This window comes from Passer domesticus, chromosome 14, assembly GCF_036417665.1.
Source record: "Passer domesticus isolate bPasDom1 chromosome 14, bPasDom1.hap1, whole genome shotgun sequence".
Lineage (NCBI taxonomy): Eukaryota > Metazoa > Chordata > Aves > Passeriformes > Passeridae > Passer > Passer domesticus.
The window spans coordinates 4,372,981-4,388,065 of NC_087487.1; the positions used below are offsets into that span (position 1 = coordinate 4,372,981).

At 39.5% G+C, this 15,085-nt stretch overlaps 1 protein-coding gene and 1 long non-coding RNA gene across 2 annotated transcripts in view; one reads left to right on the forward strand and one right to left on the reverse strand.

Moving 5' to 3' along the window:
* VPS13C (vacuolar protein sorting 13 homolog C) overlaps nt 1-15,085 on the forward strand; it is a 178,252-nt gene that overhangs the window by 91,641 nt on the left and 71,526 nt on the right. The window lies entirely within an intron of this gene.
* LOC135281116 (uncharacterized) lies at nt 4,027-13,810 on the reverse strand. The gene is made up of 5 exons (XR_010347877.1): nt 13,437-13,810; nt 11,163-11,268; nt 7,571-7,626; nt 5,989-6,088; nt 4,027-4,350 (listed from the first exon to the last, which is right to left on the reverse strand). It is a non-coding gene; the product is annotated as an uncharacterized LOC135281116 (long non-coding RNA).

Genomic DNA, 15,085 nt, shown 5'->3' on the forward strand with positions numbered 1-15,085 from the left:
ACAAATGGGCATAATGGTAGCCATTAGTATTGGCAGGACTTGGCAGCTGCAGGTTTCCTTAGAGCAAAATCCCTGGCTATTTTTCCAGCAGATTGTGATCTTCATTAATGCAAGGTCATTCCCACTTCCTTCTTTCATTTCTCCCCATCCCATCAGATCAACTTGAATAAATAAACTAAATTAAATAAATGATCTTTCCTTTTCAGTTGCACTTGATATGCCATGATGCTGCATGATTTTGAAAGTGCCTTTTCTAAGAGATGCCTGCAAACAGCAGGGAACCCAAATGCAAGGTCATGTCTGTCCACATTTCTTTTAAAAGCTCTTATCCTGGAGTCTGTTCTCTTCCAGCCTAACACCCTAAGGCTCCTTTGCAGGGGAGCAGGAGAAGGTGTGTGCCTGTTGCAGTGTGCTCTTCAGGCTGACAAATATGTTTTCCATTGAGCCAATGCAAAGATATTTGGTGCCCAGACTACTCTGAGCACTTGTGGACCATGGTAAAATACCCTTCCAGAGGTTTTTGAGGAATAGAGGACCAGGCTTATTCTAGTAATGACAGTAATGGCATGCAAACATGAGCCCAGGTGGCCAGGATGGCCAGTGGCACCTGGCCTGGACCAGCCATGGTGTGTCCAGCAGCACAAGGGCACTGACCATCCCCCTGTGCTGGGCACTGGTGAGGCCACACCTCAAGTGCTGTGTCCAGTTCTGGAAGCTGAGGGGCTGCAGCAAGTCCAGAGAAGGGCAGCAGAGCTGGGAAGGGTCTGGAGCACAAGTCTGATAAGGAGAAGCAGGTGAGGGAGCTGGGGGTGTTTAGCCTGGAGCAAAGGAGCCTGGGGGACCTTCTCCCTCTCTACAGCTACTGACAGGAGGGTGTGGTGATGTGGGGGTCTCTTCTCCCAGGTAGCAAGTGACAGAATGAGAGGAAATGGCCTCAAGTTGCACCAGAGGAGGTTTAGATTGAATATTATGAAGACTTTATTCAGGAAAGGGGTTGTTGAACCTTGGAACAGGCTGCCCAGGGATGTGCTGGAGTCACCATCCCTGGAGTTATTTAAAAGCCACATGGGTGTGGTGCTTTGGGACTTGGTTTAGTGGTGGATTTAGCAGTGCCGAGTTAAAGACTGGACTCTATGACCTAGGGAGGTTTTCCAATCTGAACAATACTGCCCTGCTATGATTCTAAATGACTCTGTGATGCTGTATGCTCTTCACCTCTCCTGCTGCTTGGAGCATGACAAAAGGTACTTCAGGGAGTACCAGGGATGTCAGCTGGTTTTCAGCCTCCTAATGCCTCCATACACTCCTTAAGCAAGAGAGGGGCCTCAAACAGACTTGGGTCACCCCCAGCCTGGGACAGGCTTTATTGCAGAAGACCATTTGGCCAGGTTGTAATCCATCCAAGGTCTCACTGCAGCTCTGAAGTCTCCCCTGTGTTTTTCCTGCAGTGCAGGGCAGGTTTAGCAGTCAAGTGGTCATGAACAGTGATCTCAGATACAGCTTATAGAGAGCTTCTGGAGATGGAATGATACATTCCTTTTCTTCTTAACACAGTAGCAAACTGTATGATTTGGATGAAAGCAATAATTAATTCAGAAAATGTTTTTATCTCAAAACATAGCTTTTCTACTGATTTCTAAAGTCTGAAACCAAGTGATAAGAGGTCAAGGAAATACCTGCACCAGGGATTCCAGCTATTTAAAGTTCTTTGTTAAAATCATTGAAAAAAGTCCTGGTAAAAATGAAAAGTTAGCATCAGTATGAGAACATATCTTTCTTAGGAAGTGACAAAATACATTGCTGTTAATTCTTTCATCTAAGCAGGAAATGGTAGGGTCACTTCATTTAGTGTATTTTTTCTGTGCTCACAGAGCATTTGGTTAAAATAGGAAACCTGGTTAAAAGGATACAGTTTAGTTCTGTCTTGAAGTTAAACTAGTTTAGCAACTTCTGCAGGAAACTCAGATAACTTTAATGCCCTGTTCAGGCATTGTTTACTTGACATGCTTGTAACAGCTACACTGCTTGAGCTCCTAGAAGACAAAATTTGTTTCATACCTTGAGGGTGCAAAGTCCCAGGGCAGCAGATGGCCCTATGATTATTATTTCCAACCTGTCTTACCTGACCATTCCTTCCCTGTATGAACAGCTGTTTCACTCACTTCAGTGCAGCCCAGCCTGAGTGGCTATTTTTCTTCTGCCCTTTTCTTTGCACACAACATAAATCTCTTCTTTCCTTTGACCTGGCCTGCAGTTTCATCCACCTGTGCATGCCTTCAGCAATGTCAAACTCTTGCCAGATCTACTTCCCCTTTTTCTAGATAAATTCTTTTGAAACTAAACTTTTTTTTTCAGCAGAGCTGAATAGATAGAGTCTTCACTTCTTAGATACTCACCCTGGGAGTGCTCAGTGGGTGTGAATTTAGTCCACTTACTCTGTTTTAGTGGACTCAGCCCAGTTATTGAGTGGCATCAGGCCGTGAGTGTTAACCACTGAAATGGGCCCACATTCTGAAACCTGCAAGTGTTTAACTGTGCAAAGCACTTCATATAAACCAGTGAAGTTAGTTTTGTCTCTAACATTGTGAAATTAAATGTTCAAATTAGAACATGTCAAAATTAAGATGTTCCCAGACAACCTCAGCTTGGCCTCCTTATGAGAAAGGGCATTTATAAGGTGATTTTTAAATGTGTAATTACATGCCTTTTCTGCAGAACCTCATTTCATTTACTATGTAGGATACTCAGAGCTCAACAAACGAGCAGTTTTTCAGTTTAATTTTATCCTTATTGCATAGGCTCATGTCCTATTTACTGTGCAGTACTCACACTGCTCTGAATATGGAAATAATGATTTCCATGAGGAAATTCATCATTCACAGTTAAGAACTTATTTTTGGAATCCCACTTTTAGACAAGGTGGAGGAATTCCTTTCAGTTTTGGAATGGACAGCTGGGGCAGACAGAAGCCTGGTACACACTTTACTGGATGATGACATTTTCAGAACCTCAGTTACCCATCTTTTGTTGTTTTTAACTGCAGGGACAACTCTTGTGATTAACAGTGCTCAGATTCTGCAGGCCACATTGCTCAAGATGGACCCCCTAAAATGATAAATAAACTGAAAGCACAGAGTTTCTGCTTTGTGTAATTTGCACAGCATCACAGATTCCTGGGGACAGAGCCAGCAGCAAAAGCCAGAGTAGGAAACATGACAGGAAGTTTGCTCTTTTCTCTATGATCTTTATCTCCTCAAGCTTTCCAGATTCTCTCAGAGAGGAAGACAGGGCAAGGGGATGCTGCAGGCACCAGCTGTCTTCCTTTTTCTCTCCAGTATATTTCCTGGACACTATAATTTTATTCCCTGAGTTATCATTTTGTTCCCTGCTCCCGTCACAAATTTAAGGACTTGCAGATAATGCACACAGGCAAAGAAAACTTGCTGAAGTTGCATAGTGGATCTCAGCCTCTTTCCATTAAGTTTTTAGGAAAAAGCCTAAATTTCCCATGGAAATTTCCCTGTTTTCACCTCCTTCAGTAGATAAGAAGACTCATGCCATGGTGTAACAGAGTAACTTGTAGCACAGCAAGTCTCTGTTGTTGTTGTGACTGTGTCTTTCTTTTATTATATGGATATTGCTTCCCCTCAATCAAATGTCTTGATTCACAACCCAGTGTCTGCCTTTATCCACTTTGAAACGCTGATAGCAGTTCCTTTTAGGTAACTTGAAATGCAAATAAGGATATATTTGAAACAAACTAATCCCTAAAAAGACTTGATGAAGTACTTGTAAGCTTATTTTTCTGAAAGCTGAGTCAAGTCCCACTTAAACATCAAACTGTCTTCCTGCACACAAAATAATGAGTAAGTGATGCTCTGAAAAAGCATCACCAGACACACTGCTGATTATGTTCTGTGGGTTTTATTTTTACAGCAGAAACAGTGTTTTACTAGATCTAATTCTCTGTTGCAAGTAAAAATATGTATTCCCAAAATAGGAATATTGCATAGCAATTTGAAGATCTAAAAGACAGTAGCTTAAAAAAAGAAATTGCTCCTGAAGAAGTGTGCAGACCAGCTATCTTAAACTAAAATCTAGCTGGTTATAGGTGTGTTCTACCTGTAGATCTGCTTCTCTTTGAATGCAGAAATATTTACCAGGAGTGCTAAACAGCTGTAGAACTGAGGGGGATTATGCAAATTTGTAATATAAGTGCAGTCTTATTCATTTCTCTGGAGGAAAACCCACACTTTTTTTGCAGAGAAAACTGGGGAAGAACAGATGAATTTGCCTTTAGGTTCTAAACAGAAGATCTGGAAATCATTCAGTGTCTGTTCTGCAGAATCTCTGGAAGACATATCATGAAGAAGGTGATTAATTGCACATACATGTATGAAAGTTAGCAGGATCAAATTGTTTATTTTTGATAAACGTGGTAAATTGAAAAGTCAAAGATGTTGCACAAAGGTGATAGACCCATTTTTTAGTGTCTCTATCATTTTAGTAATACATTGGGTGGCATGCTGTATTCCTTTATCTTTCTAAAGATACAAATTCATATTGATAGAAATAAAAGCTTGTTTCCTGTAACAACCTGGATTTAATTTCCTGTATAGTAATATACTTGTCTTCCATCTGCAAGCCCCTCTAAACCCTTGCAGGTTACTTAAATGTAAAAGGCATCTGGTTCAGACCTGTGAACGTGGGAGAACACCTTTCATGTTATTTGAGCTCTGCTGCTGTTTCTAGGAGGACCAAGTTAATTTTCTCTGTACTATCATACTGTGAAATTGTAAATGAAAGAGCCATAAATGGTGAAGAGATATTAAAATTAAATAATTTTAAAAACTCATAACTTTAAAAAATAACAAAGTTAGGAAAACAGGACTGAACTTTAATGTTTCACTGCGTGTACAAAGTTTTTTCATGCTTAGCTGTTGAAATTCAAGTGCCTGTTGAAATTCAGTTCTACTGAGATCTTTAATAAGCATATGTGAAAAAAAATTACAATTAGAAATATTTTTTAACATAAACACAGACTTTTTTTTCAAGAAGGACAAAGAAGGCTGAAAAAGCCATGTTAGGTTTTAATACCCTGCCTGAACTTATTGCCTTGAGGTGATGACAGATAATACAGTTCTTACTTGTAGAAATAGCTATGGAAATGTTACAGAAACCATTAAAAGTGGGAATAAGAACTACATTTAGAATATTTCTCTTACTCAGCAAGCATTATCAATTAATTTTCACATTAAACTTCATCCAGACCATAATTAATTTTCTTTTTAGGACCACAGATCAAAAATTGCTTTTCTCAGGAAGTTACAATATCAGAACAGCAAATCCTGGGGGCCTGATAGCCTTCCTAACATACTAATTCAGTCTGCTTATCTTGGGTTTTGAGGTAACTGTCCTTAAGCACAAAACCTGAGAATTCCTTAGCATGAAGGATATTCCTGAACATTATTCCTTAATATTTCTGCAGTCAGACATTTCAGCAGATAATAGGGCTACTCATTTGGCAAAATTTGCTATAACTTCTTAGGTATTTCTAGGAGTCAAATGTATAATATCAGTGTGTTTCTTCTGAAAGCAGGTGCCAAAGTGCATGGAGAGGGAGCTCCTAGTGTATGGACAATAACTAAAGTTGGGTAATAAATTCTCTGTGTTGTCAGAAATAGAGTTCCTCCTCAGAATACCATGTGCTGTGGAGCAGCCCTTCCTGACTGGGATCCTCTGTTCCATAGGAAAATTTATTGTGAAATCTCACTTGTAACCCTTTACAGAGAGGGTGGACAGATCCATATGCTTTGTGAAGAGCATGGGATGAGTTTTTCATGCATTCTTCATGGAGGAAAAGCATTAGAGTGGTTTCACAGTGTGACAAAATTGATTATCCTAAATAAAATCAGTTCAGAATTCATTCACATTCTTCCTAAGGTCAGGTTTATGGGCAGAACTGACAAAGAGAGGTTTTCTGCTTACCTGCTGAGCTAAACTGTCTGTCAGGTATTGGTGGCTCCCAGAGGAATAAACTCTGTCCTTTTTGTGGGCATAATAATGTACTGCTGCTTAATTTCATAACCTGCATTTTTATGGGACAGCAGGTAGGGAAAAGAGAAATTCCTGATTAAGGCTTACACATGGAATGTTTTCTTGAGATGCTGCTGAATTGACTGAGGTCTGCTGAAACTGAGCTTATTGATTCCTCTTACCTTGACTTTCAACAAATTGTGTTCCTAGGATTTTGCTAATTTGTGTTAAAAGAATAATGAGCTATGTAGACTTAACATATAATCATACCAATGTGTTTCACGTGTCTGGCCTGACAAACACTGAGCCAACTTTGTCTTTTCAAGGTGCAGAAAACAGAGGACTGAATTAATAGGAAAACTCCAACTTGAAATTCAATTCAACAGAGGTCTTTGATAAGCACACATGAAAAAAATTAAAATTATAAATATTTTTTTAACTTATAACTTTATAAACTTTTTTAACTTATAGAAATATTTTTTTTCTTAAATCCAAATGGATTTGTCTTAGTGGTTTAAAAGTGTCAATTTAAACCTCTCTTGTATTGTGTCTATATTGTATCAATATGTTAGCATAAGGTTGAGGTAAGAATTAAGAAGGAAAACTTTAACATTAGAAGTAATATGAAATGTAAAATGCAAATGAATATAAATGGGAATTAGGGAAAGGATAATAAAACCAGGACACAAAACTTTTAAAATTAGGGTTGTGAACTATTAAAAATAATTGATGTTAATGGAATAATGTGTGTTCCCAGTTTTTTAAGGGAGAAATTCTCCTTCTGAATTGAAGGTCAGAGTGCTTTGCCCTTTAAAATGCCAGCTCTGCTACTGTTGTACTATTTCAATCTTTCATTAAGTAGTGAAAATGTATTTAGGAAGACTTCCATAATTTGGAACTTGTAAGTTTTACAGGAGTGAAATTTAAAAGTTAAAGGTGAAAAATACTTACAAAGCTACTTTTGAAACTTAGACCTGGAGCCTGTGTTGCCTTGAGCAAGTCTGTTTTTAGGGGTAATGAGTTATCCTGGAAGTACCTGTTACAATCATAGCATGGAGGCTGTAAAAAAGGGCAGGGGATGTAACACAAAAACTATTTAAATCATGTCATCTTAGCAATGCCAAACCACAATTTGGTCTTGTGTATGCTGTTAAACTCAGAGATAAATTTCGGGAGAAACCTCTCTGTGAGAGATCATATGGAAATTGCCTACAATTTTTTTCCAAAGAATACCTCAAATAACAAGACATTGCTTAATCCTCCCCCCAGCTTCCTTCTTAAACTAGTTATTCCCTTTAAAATATTATACCAAAATTTGCTAGACCTGAATTCAAACAAGATGCAGCCTTGCCTTCTCCTACTTGCAGTAAACATGTTTGTAGCTCTGTGTTGGCTGCATCTGTTAATGGAAGGAGTTAATGCTGCTCTGAGAAGCTGTGCTGCCTGGTGGGTAGCCCTGCCACCCTGTTATCCTGATGTACTTGAACTGATACTGTTGACAACAGAGAAATGTGTGTTACAAAACATTTCCTACCATATATTATTCTTCTAGATGCAGCTCTCTCCAATTAGCCTGTCTCCTTTCCTTGTCTGAAAATACAAAGGCACACAGAACATCAGAGGCTGATAAACTGTGATAACAGTTGCATAATGACTTTCATAAAATAACTTTTGCCATAAAAATAGCTGTTCATAATTGCTTTTGGGATATTTGAGTTTCTGATTCTACTTGGATCATTCTAATTACTTGAGGTACTTTTTTGAGATTTTTTTTTTAATTTCCTTTGGGCACAATGATAAACAGTTTGATACTCAAATGTGCAGATAAAACACAATTGATTACACAGTATTTTGTTGTTCAGCTGGATGCATATCACTCATGGCTGCAGGACAAGACAGCTTTGAATCTCTTGGGAGTTACAAGATTAGTGTTTTTATTCTAATATTAAAGAAAATTACAGCTCCAAAGAAATCCATGTAACTGTAATAGCCCTGAGCTGTGAGAGTTTAAATGTCACCAATTCCAGCCCTGTAAGAGGGGTGTGTGGTGAGACATGCTGGCTGCAGGGTGATTGGGATCAGGCAGGTTTAGCTGTGTCTGCCTTGACTGTGGGAAGGGCTTTGCAGAACCTTATCTCTTCCAGTAAACCCAGTGCCATCAAACAAAAAATATAGAATTATATCATGATTTTCTGTTATCAGTTGTTGACATGCTGATATAGATTAGAACTTGTGTAACCCAAACTGTTGAGGGTTTCAGATGTCTCTGTGTCTGTTCATAACAAGTCAGTTCTGGCAGTACATTCCTTTTGCTCTGTTTCTTCCCATGGGAAATGTACCATTTCCCTTTCTGAAGTTTTGGGTTATAATCCTGGCTTGGCTTTTTTGTGATTACTGCTTGAATATTGCACCTCCATGCAGAAGGGAGCTGCTGAGTGCATTTGATTTATATGAGGTATATGAGGATATGAGGTTTTGGCTGGAGTCTACACTTTTTTTTCTTCCTTTTTTTTTTTTTCTTCTTCAGCACAGTTCTTACTTTAAATATACAGGAAGTCAGCTTATCTACTGGTAGCCATATAGCATCTTGTATTTGGGAGATTTTAACAGTTTCTGTGGGATGTACACAAAAGTATTGCCAGCTTCTGGAAGTCTTCAGCACTGAACAATGCTGTTCTTTTACAGATTTTCTTTTTGTTCTTTTCCTGCTTCCTTCAACAGACTTGTTTCTGTGTATCAGCTTGATGCTACAGAAACTTTCATGTTGCCAGACATCATGAAAATTAGTGCACTGCCAAAATCACAGAAACACAGAATTGATGGGGTTGGAAAGGACTTCTGGAGATCGTCCAGTCCAACCCCAATATAAAATATCTAATTCCAGGCATAAAGTATGAATGCTTTCTTTTGCTGGTCTCCTAAAGTACTGTGTCATATCTACAGCAAAAAGTGCTTTTTGGTTAATGAATTATTAAGCTTTCTAATTTTTTATGAGCAGCTACTGGGATTGTGCTAGTGGAGTAAGCAAAGTGTGTTCACTTGTAGTTTGCACTGACAGCTGTTTTGGGAGCAATAGAGCAAGGTATTTTCTGCTGAAAATAGGAAATAGGAACAGCAAAGACTGGCTGATACTACCAGGCTTCTTGGAAGTTTAAATAAAACTGGTAAGTGGATTTGCAAAGGTAATTTCCCATCCTTGACAGGAAGACAGTATCCAGCATATTTACAAAACCCCTTTCTCTAACAAAATGTACCTACTTTTGAAATCTTACAATAAGTGCCAGTGCAATTGCCATCTGCTCTTATTCTGCCTGCCTTTTCCATCTGGATACAAACATACTGCTCTGGATAAACCTAACTCCTTGTGATGCCTCAGGTTTAGCTTTTATATTTTTCAGATTCTGTGCTGCTTTAGCGTACAGGTCTGAGTTTCATATTATGGGATGGTGAGCTCTCTGCACAGAGCAGGGAGACAAAACAATTCCCTCTCTAGCTGGGGACCAAGGACAAGTGATCCAAATCTCAGGCCCAAGAGCACAAACAATGAGAACCAAAGAGAGGAAATGAGAAGGGTGGGACTTCACGGGCTGGAGCTGTAATTGGACAATTAGCTCCACTATGCTAATGGACCAGAACTTATAAAAGTGTGAGACCCCATGACCTGTGATCCATTTTGTGGCCATTCTGGGTTGTGCTGCCCAAGGTGGATCCATTGAGGCCTCTTAATAAATCCCTCCTTCATTCTTTAGCTTGTCTAGTCTCTGTTCTAGGTGAGCTTCACAAGGCATCACTTGTTCCTCCAGCCCAGCTCATCTGTGGTAGCACCTGCGTGGTGCTGTGAGCTGTCAGGAGTTTGACCAGGAGGGGGCTGTGGCCCTGCTCCATCACTGACTGCAGCAGGAGGAGGTGCTGAGCAGGCACTGGGGAGTCCAGTGGAGCTGTGGCTGTTCAGAAAGGATGCAGTGGATGGTTTGGTGAAATGAGTTTCCATACCCAAAGCTGTTTGCAGTGCCTGCATTGGCACATTGTCATAATCCTGAGCATCTGCTAGGGGGAGAATAAATGTACAGAGGAGCTTGTCTTTATGCCTTTATGTTTCCAATGCTGACTAGTTATTAGATTGCTGAGAAATTATTAAATATGAACTGTATTTTGAGCTTTGCAAGTGTCTGTTGGTTTTTCCTCTTTCTTATTTAAGAGAAATTAGTCTGAGCTCTTCAATTTCATATATTGTTTTTAAATATTAAATTGATTTACTTTACGCTCTCTGCCACAGTAACTGGAAATAAAGGTTCATTTTAGAATGCAAATTGCACCAGGGTTATGAGTTACTCACTCATGGCAGAGGGTTCACAAACTGGTGCAAATATGTGGCTTGACAGTGAGCCAATAATTTCTGTGACCTGGGAACCTGGCTGCTCAGTCCTTAATCCTTCCAGCATTCATGTTTCACCTCTAGATGGTCTTGCCCCACTGTAGCACAGTGGAACATCATTTGTAGGAGAGGTGTTGCTAGTTTTCTAAGGAGAAGGTTGGGGAGGGTACAGCAGAGGTATGATGCACTCAGATCTGCTCTGACCCACTGGTGTGTTCAGTAACATATCCTAATTTATATGTATCATATATCATAAATATATATATATAACAGATATCCTAATACTGTTTGTGCCTCTGGGTGTGGGGCTGGAAAGTCTGACCATAGCCATGTCTCATTGGGGTGGCAATTTCAGGATGGTACTTGGGCATCCATGCCTCAGCAGAGCACCTTGGGGACCTCTGAAATAGATTCTTCTCCTTTCTCCAGCTCACTGGGACTCCACTCCTCTGAAGGACTGAGCCTTTGTTGGTATCAAACTCATGAATAAAAACTATTGCAGGAGCCATGTAAAGGGCCATTGAATCATCTCTGTGTTACTCGATGAATACCTGGTTGAGTAAATCACTCTCTGGCCAAACAAATTCCACCTCTATCTTTTCCTTCTGATGTACTTTGTTGGTGCAGTTTTTAAAGCCTGGCACTGTCCAGTTTAATGTCAGAAGGGAATGGAATCTGATGGTTGAAATTAATCACACCAAGTTACTTTTATACATAAAATGCTATATGAATAATTTCTATGATGGTATACCTCTCCTCCACCTCTACTCTTCCATTGATTCCCTTAGTTTCCTTCTCTTTTACTTTAAGGTAATGGTCCCAGTCTCTTCCTCCAGTTCAATCTGGTCAGTTTTGTCCTGTGATTGAATAAGAGACAGGCTAGCCAAAAGACTGGGCTAGTGCATCCAGAATCATTAATTCAGTCAGTCAAACAAATGGGAGGCAAGAGAACAAGAAGCAGTGACCAATTGGTCACATGGCGGGGGATCTGCCCTGGAGCATGGAACACACTGAGTTCAGCCCCTGAGCTGCATGGTCACAAATGCCATAATGATTTCTTAGCATGGCCCTGGCTGTGGTAGCTCATGCCAGCCTGCTGAGCAAGCTTGGCCAGGCTTCTTGAGATTCACAGATAAGATTTATTCCTGAAGCCTGACCTACATGAGTGTGTATCTAAATGTGTGAAAGCTGTGATTTGATGGCAAGCAATGAAAGGTCATAGAAAAAGCAGGCAATGCATTTAAATCAAAATGATGAAGCTGGGTAATTTCATTAGCAACAGTTGTATTTACTGGAAGTCACAGATGGTGCAGTTTAGCTTATGGCCAATTTGTTAAGACAAAATAAGTATAAAGAAAGAAATATTCCAAGTGAGAGGTGGTTAAAAATTAAATAGGCACCAGATGGCTCAAGATTGTCCTTCATAGAAATTTGGTGAAAGAAGACATAAACAATCCAAAAGCATTTCTGAATGGGACACTTAGAGGCTGGCTGGTCCTTTATCAGAACTAGGTTGAAAAGCAGAGCAATTAAACTTCCCTCATGTGTTAATGTTTGACATAACCAGCAAAATGTTCTGTGTGAACTTTCAAATTATTTTCTATCTGATATGTTCTTTAAACTGAAAAACAAGATAAATGGAATAACCAATAAATGTTTCAGCCTTCAGCTACCTTTGAAATAACCTCAGCTTTTATTTAAGATGAGGAGAAATATCACTGTGCAGTGCATGTTTATACATCTAGATGTATGATGCCAATACATGAGCCTTTATGCTCAGAGAAGTGGCAATATTTTAGTTCTTGCTTGCTCTGGAGAAATGTTAGCAATTGTTACAGTTCCCTGATGATAGGTTACAGCCCTAGTGTGTATTCCAGGGGATACAAGTTCCTTTTCTGGGTTGCAGTGCAATTATTTTCCTGGCCCTGGAAAAATTCACTTTCCACATTTATACACTTTATTTATTCACTAGCACGTACAGTGAGTTTTGGGAGTCAAAAGCTATTAATATTTTTTTCTTAGTGTCCAGAGCTGCTAAAGCTGGTTGTTAGCATTGATGCCTTTGAACTCTCTTGTAAGACAAATAACAATACTGATTCTCCATGTTTCTGAGTGGATAACATGGTTTTATTTTATAGAGTGCCTTGATTCTGTTTTCCACTCACGGGCATATTTTGTCCATAATAAAGTACATTCCTGTGCAATACCAGTAAATTCAGCAGTCAAAAAAGAAAAGAAAAAAGAGTAAAAACATTACAAATGATTCCAAGGAAAAGGAGTCAGCATGTGCTCTCTGGTTTTATATGGAGCACTAGATATAGGTGATATCAGAGACACAGCAGAAATCCCTTTAAAGCAAGCTGCATATATGGAACTGGTTTTCCCAGGAGTGGGAGTGGGGGTGGAAAAAAAGGAAAAGCAAAGAAAAACAGCCTTGAATGAGAGAGGCAGCTGGAGACTGTGTTGACTAATTAATGAGCAACATACACTTAAGAGCTTTTACTCATCCTGCACTAGCTTTGCACATTTTCTACTGCATGTTACAGTCTCTGGGTATGAAAGCTCAGCGAGTGCTGCCTGCTTGCAGGGAAAAGGCTACACTTGAAAAAGATGGCTGTACTCACTGAAGGGAAATGAAAGCATTTACAAATGTCCTGGAAAAGCCTGGAACAGTCCAGATGGGGAACATGATTTGAAGAATTCACAATTAAATGAACTTAAAAGAAAAATCAGAAATTATCCAGGAATAATTTTCCCATGTGCCAAGGTAACAGTAATGGACATGCACCAACCATGGCCTTGCCAGGGAATTACATTCTTCCATAAGAAAAATGTTTGGTTGGTTGGTTGGTTTTGGATTTTTTTTTTGTTTTGTTTTGTTTCAGCTGCCAGGGTTGCACCTATAAACAGGATTGTGATTTATAAGCATGGCTTTGTGTTGAGAAAGACCATCCGTGTAAGGGTAACAACGATTTTTAAAAGTTATTCTCTAAAGATAAAAATACAAAAAAAGTATTTTGCTTACCTTGACTAGAAATAGCACAGATTTTTTATTTTATGTATCTGCAGGGCTTTCTGTGTGGAAGGAGAAAGGGGGAAGGGTGGAAAGGCAGGCTAGGAGGAAATCAGGATCTTTAAAGTGTGTGCTCTGAAAACTTTGTATTCAGCTGCTGCCTTTAAGTATTGCTGCTCTTTGCAAAATGGTTCAATCTCAGTGCCCAGGCAGTGAGTCTTCTGCTGTGTTTCTGAAAATCTGTCCCTTTCTGCCTGAGTTAAACCTGCTCTGGTTGTACTCAGCAGTGCTGAACCCAGCAGTCCCTGCTCTGGTAAATTCTGACCCTGCCGGTTCTGCACCTGGCACCCCATCCAGCACCTTCCATCACCCTTACTGTTCCAGCAGGTGATCCTGGTTCATGAACATGATTCTCTTTCATGCTTACAGACAAACCCAAGTGATCCTGACCACACAATTGCCTTGGTTTTGGAGCTGGAGACTAACCCCAATTACAGGAACTGGGCTGTGTGTGATTTGTTGTTACCTGTGTTTGAAGCTGATCATGTTCCATGGTCAGGTAACCCCTTGTTGCCAATATCCTTTGCCAGCAAAGTGTAGGGACAGTAGCACAGGGAGTGGAAAAATAAAAAAAAAACTTATGGGTGAACAACAAGAAGAGTTGGGCCTTTGTAGGTAGTTGAACAAATGCAGATGCTCTGAAATTTCTGTCAACTCCTTGTTAAATGTGGTAGAAACAGTACAGCAGAGAAAGTATAAAGCTGGTAAATTACATTGCAATTACAGTGGAATGAATTTTCAGCTCCACATCCAATTTCTTACTATAGCTGTTTCATGATTAAGCAGATCAGATGCTTGCAAGTTAAAAAAAATAAAAAGTTGGAGGTGAATTCAAACTAACTGAAAACTCTGATACATTCTGCATATCAGTAGAGAACAATTGAGGCTTAGTTGTAAACATCTGGTAAATGTATGTACCACTGTCTATGTAAGGGGTGTTAGAGGTGGTCTTCCTGTCCTGCTGTCCATTTGTGGTTACTTTCTGGTTTTGAAATCCTCTATAATTTAGACCAGGTGTGGGTTGTTAATCCTTGGTGTCCAGAATAGTGCAGGAGAAGTCTTGATTCTCCTGTTTTTCTTACTGCACCTTTGAGTATTCAACAAACTTCTTTAGCTGACTAGTTTTATCGTGCTGTCTTGTTAGATGAATATGGATTTTTGTAGCAAGCCTAGGCCTTTAAATGCTTTTATTATGGAGGTTTTGTTTTCAAATGTGTGTCATCTGTCCCAGAATGGTAACATAAGGTAGAACTCTTCTTATGAAGACCAAAGGAAAAGATAATTTCAGAACTTTGTGTATTGCATTGACCAACTTCTTCACAGTTAGTGGATTTGCCTGCTAATGGTAGTGTTTAGCTTGTGCAGTCAAAAGTGAAGGAAAAAAAGCCATCCTTGTGGTAGTTATTCAGACTGTCTTGTGGGCAGTATCATAACGAGTCCCATTCTGTGCCAGCAGAATAAAACTCTATTTAAATCTGTTAAATTTAAAGCACCTGAAAGGAATTATTGGTCCAATTCATCATTCCCAGAGGTGCTTACAAGCAGCATGCTGTGGCAGGAACTCTCTGTTTATAGCCAGAAGAAGGTTCAGGAGCCTGACT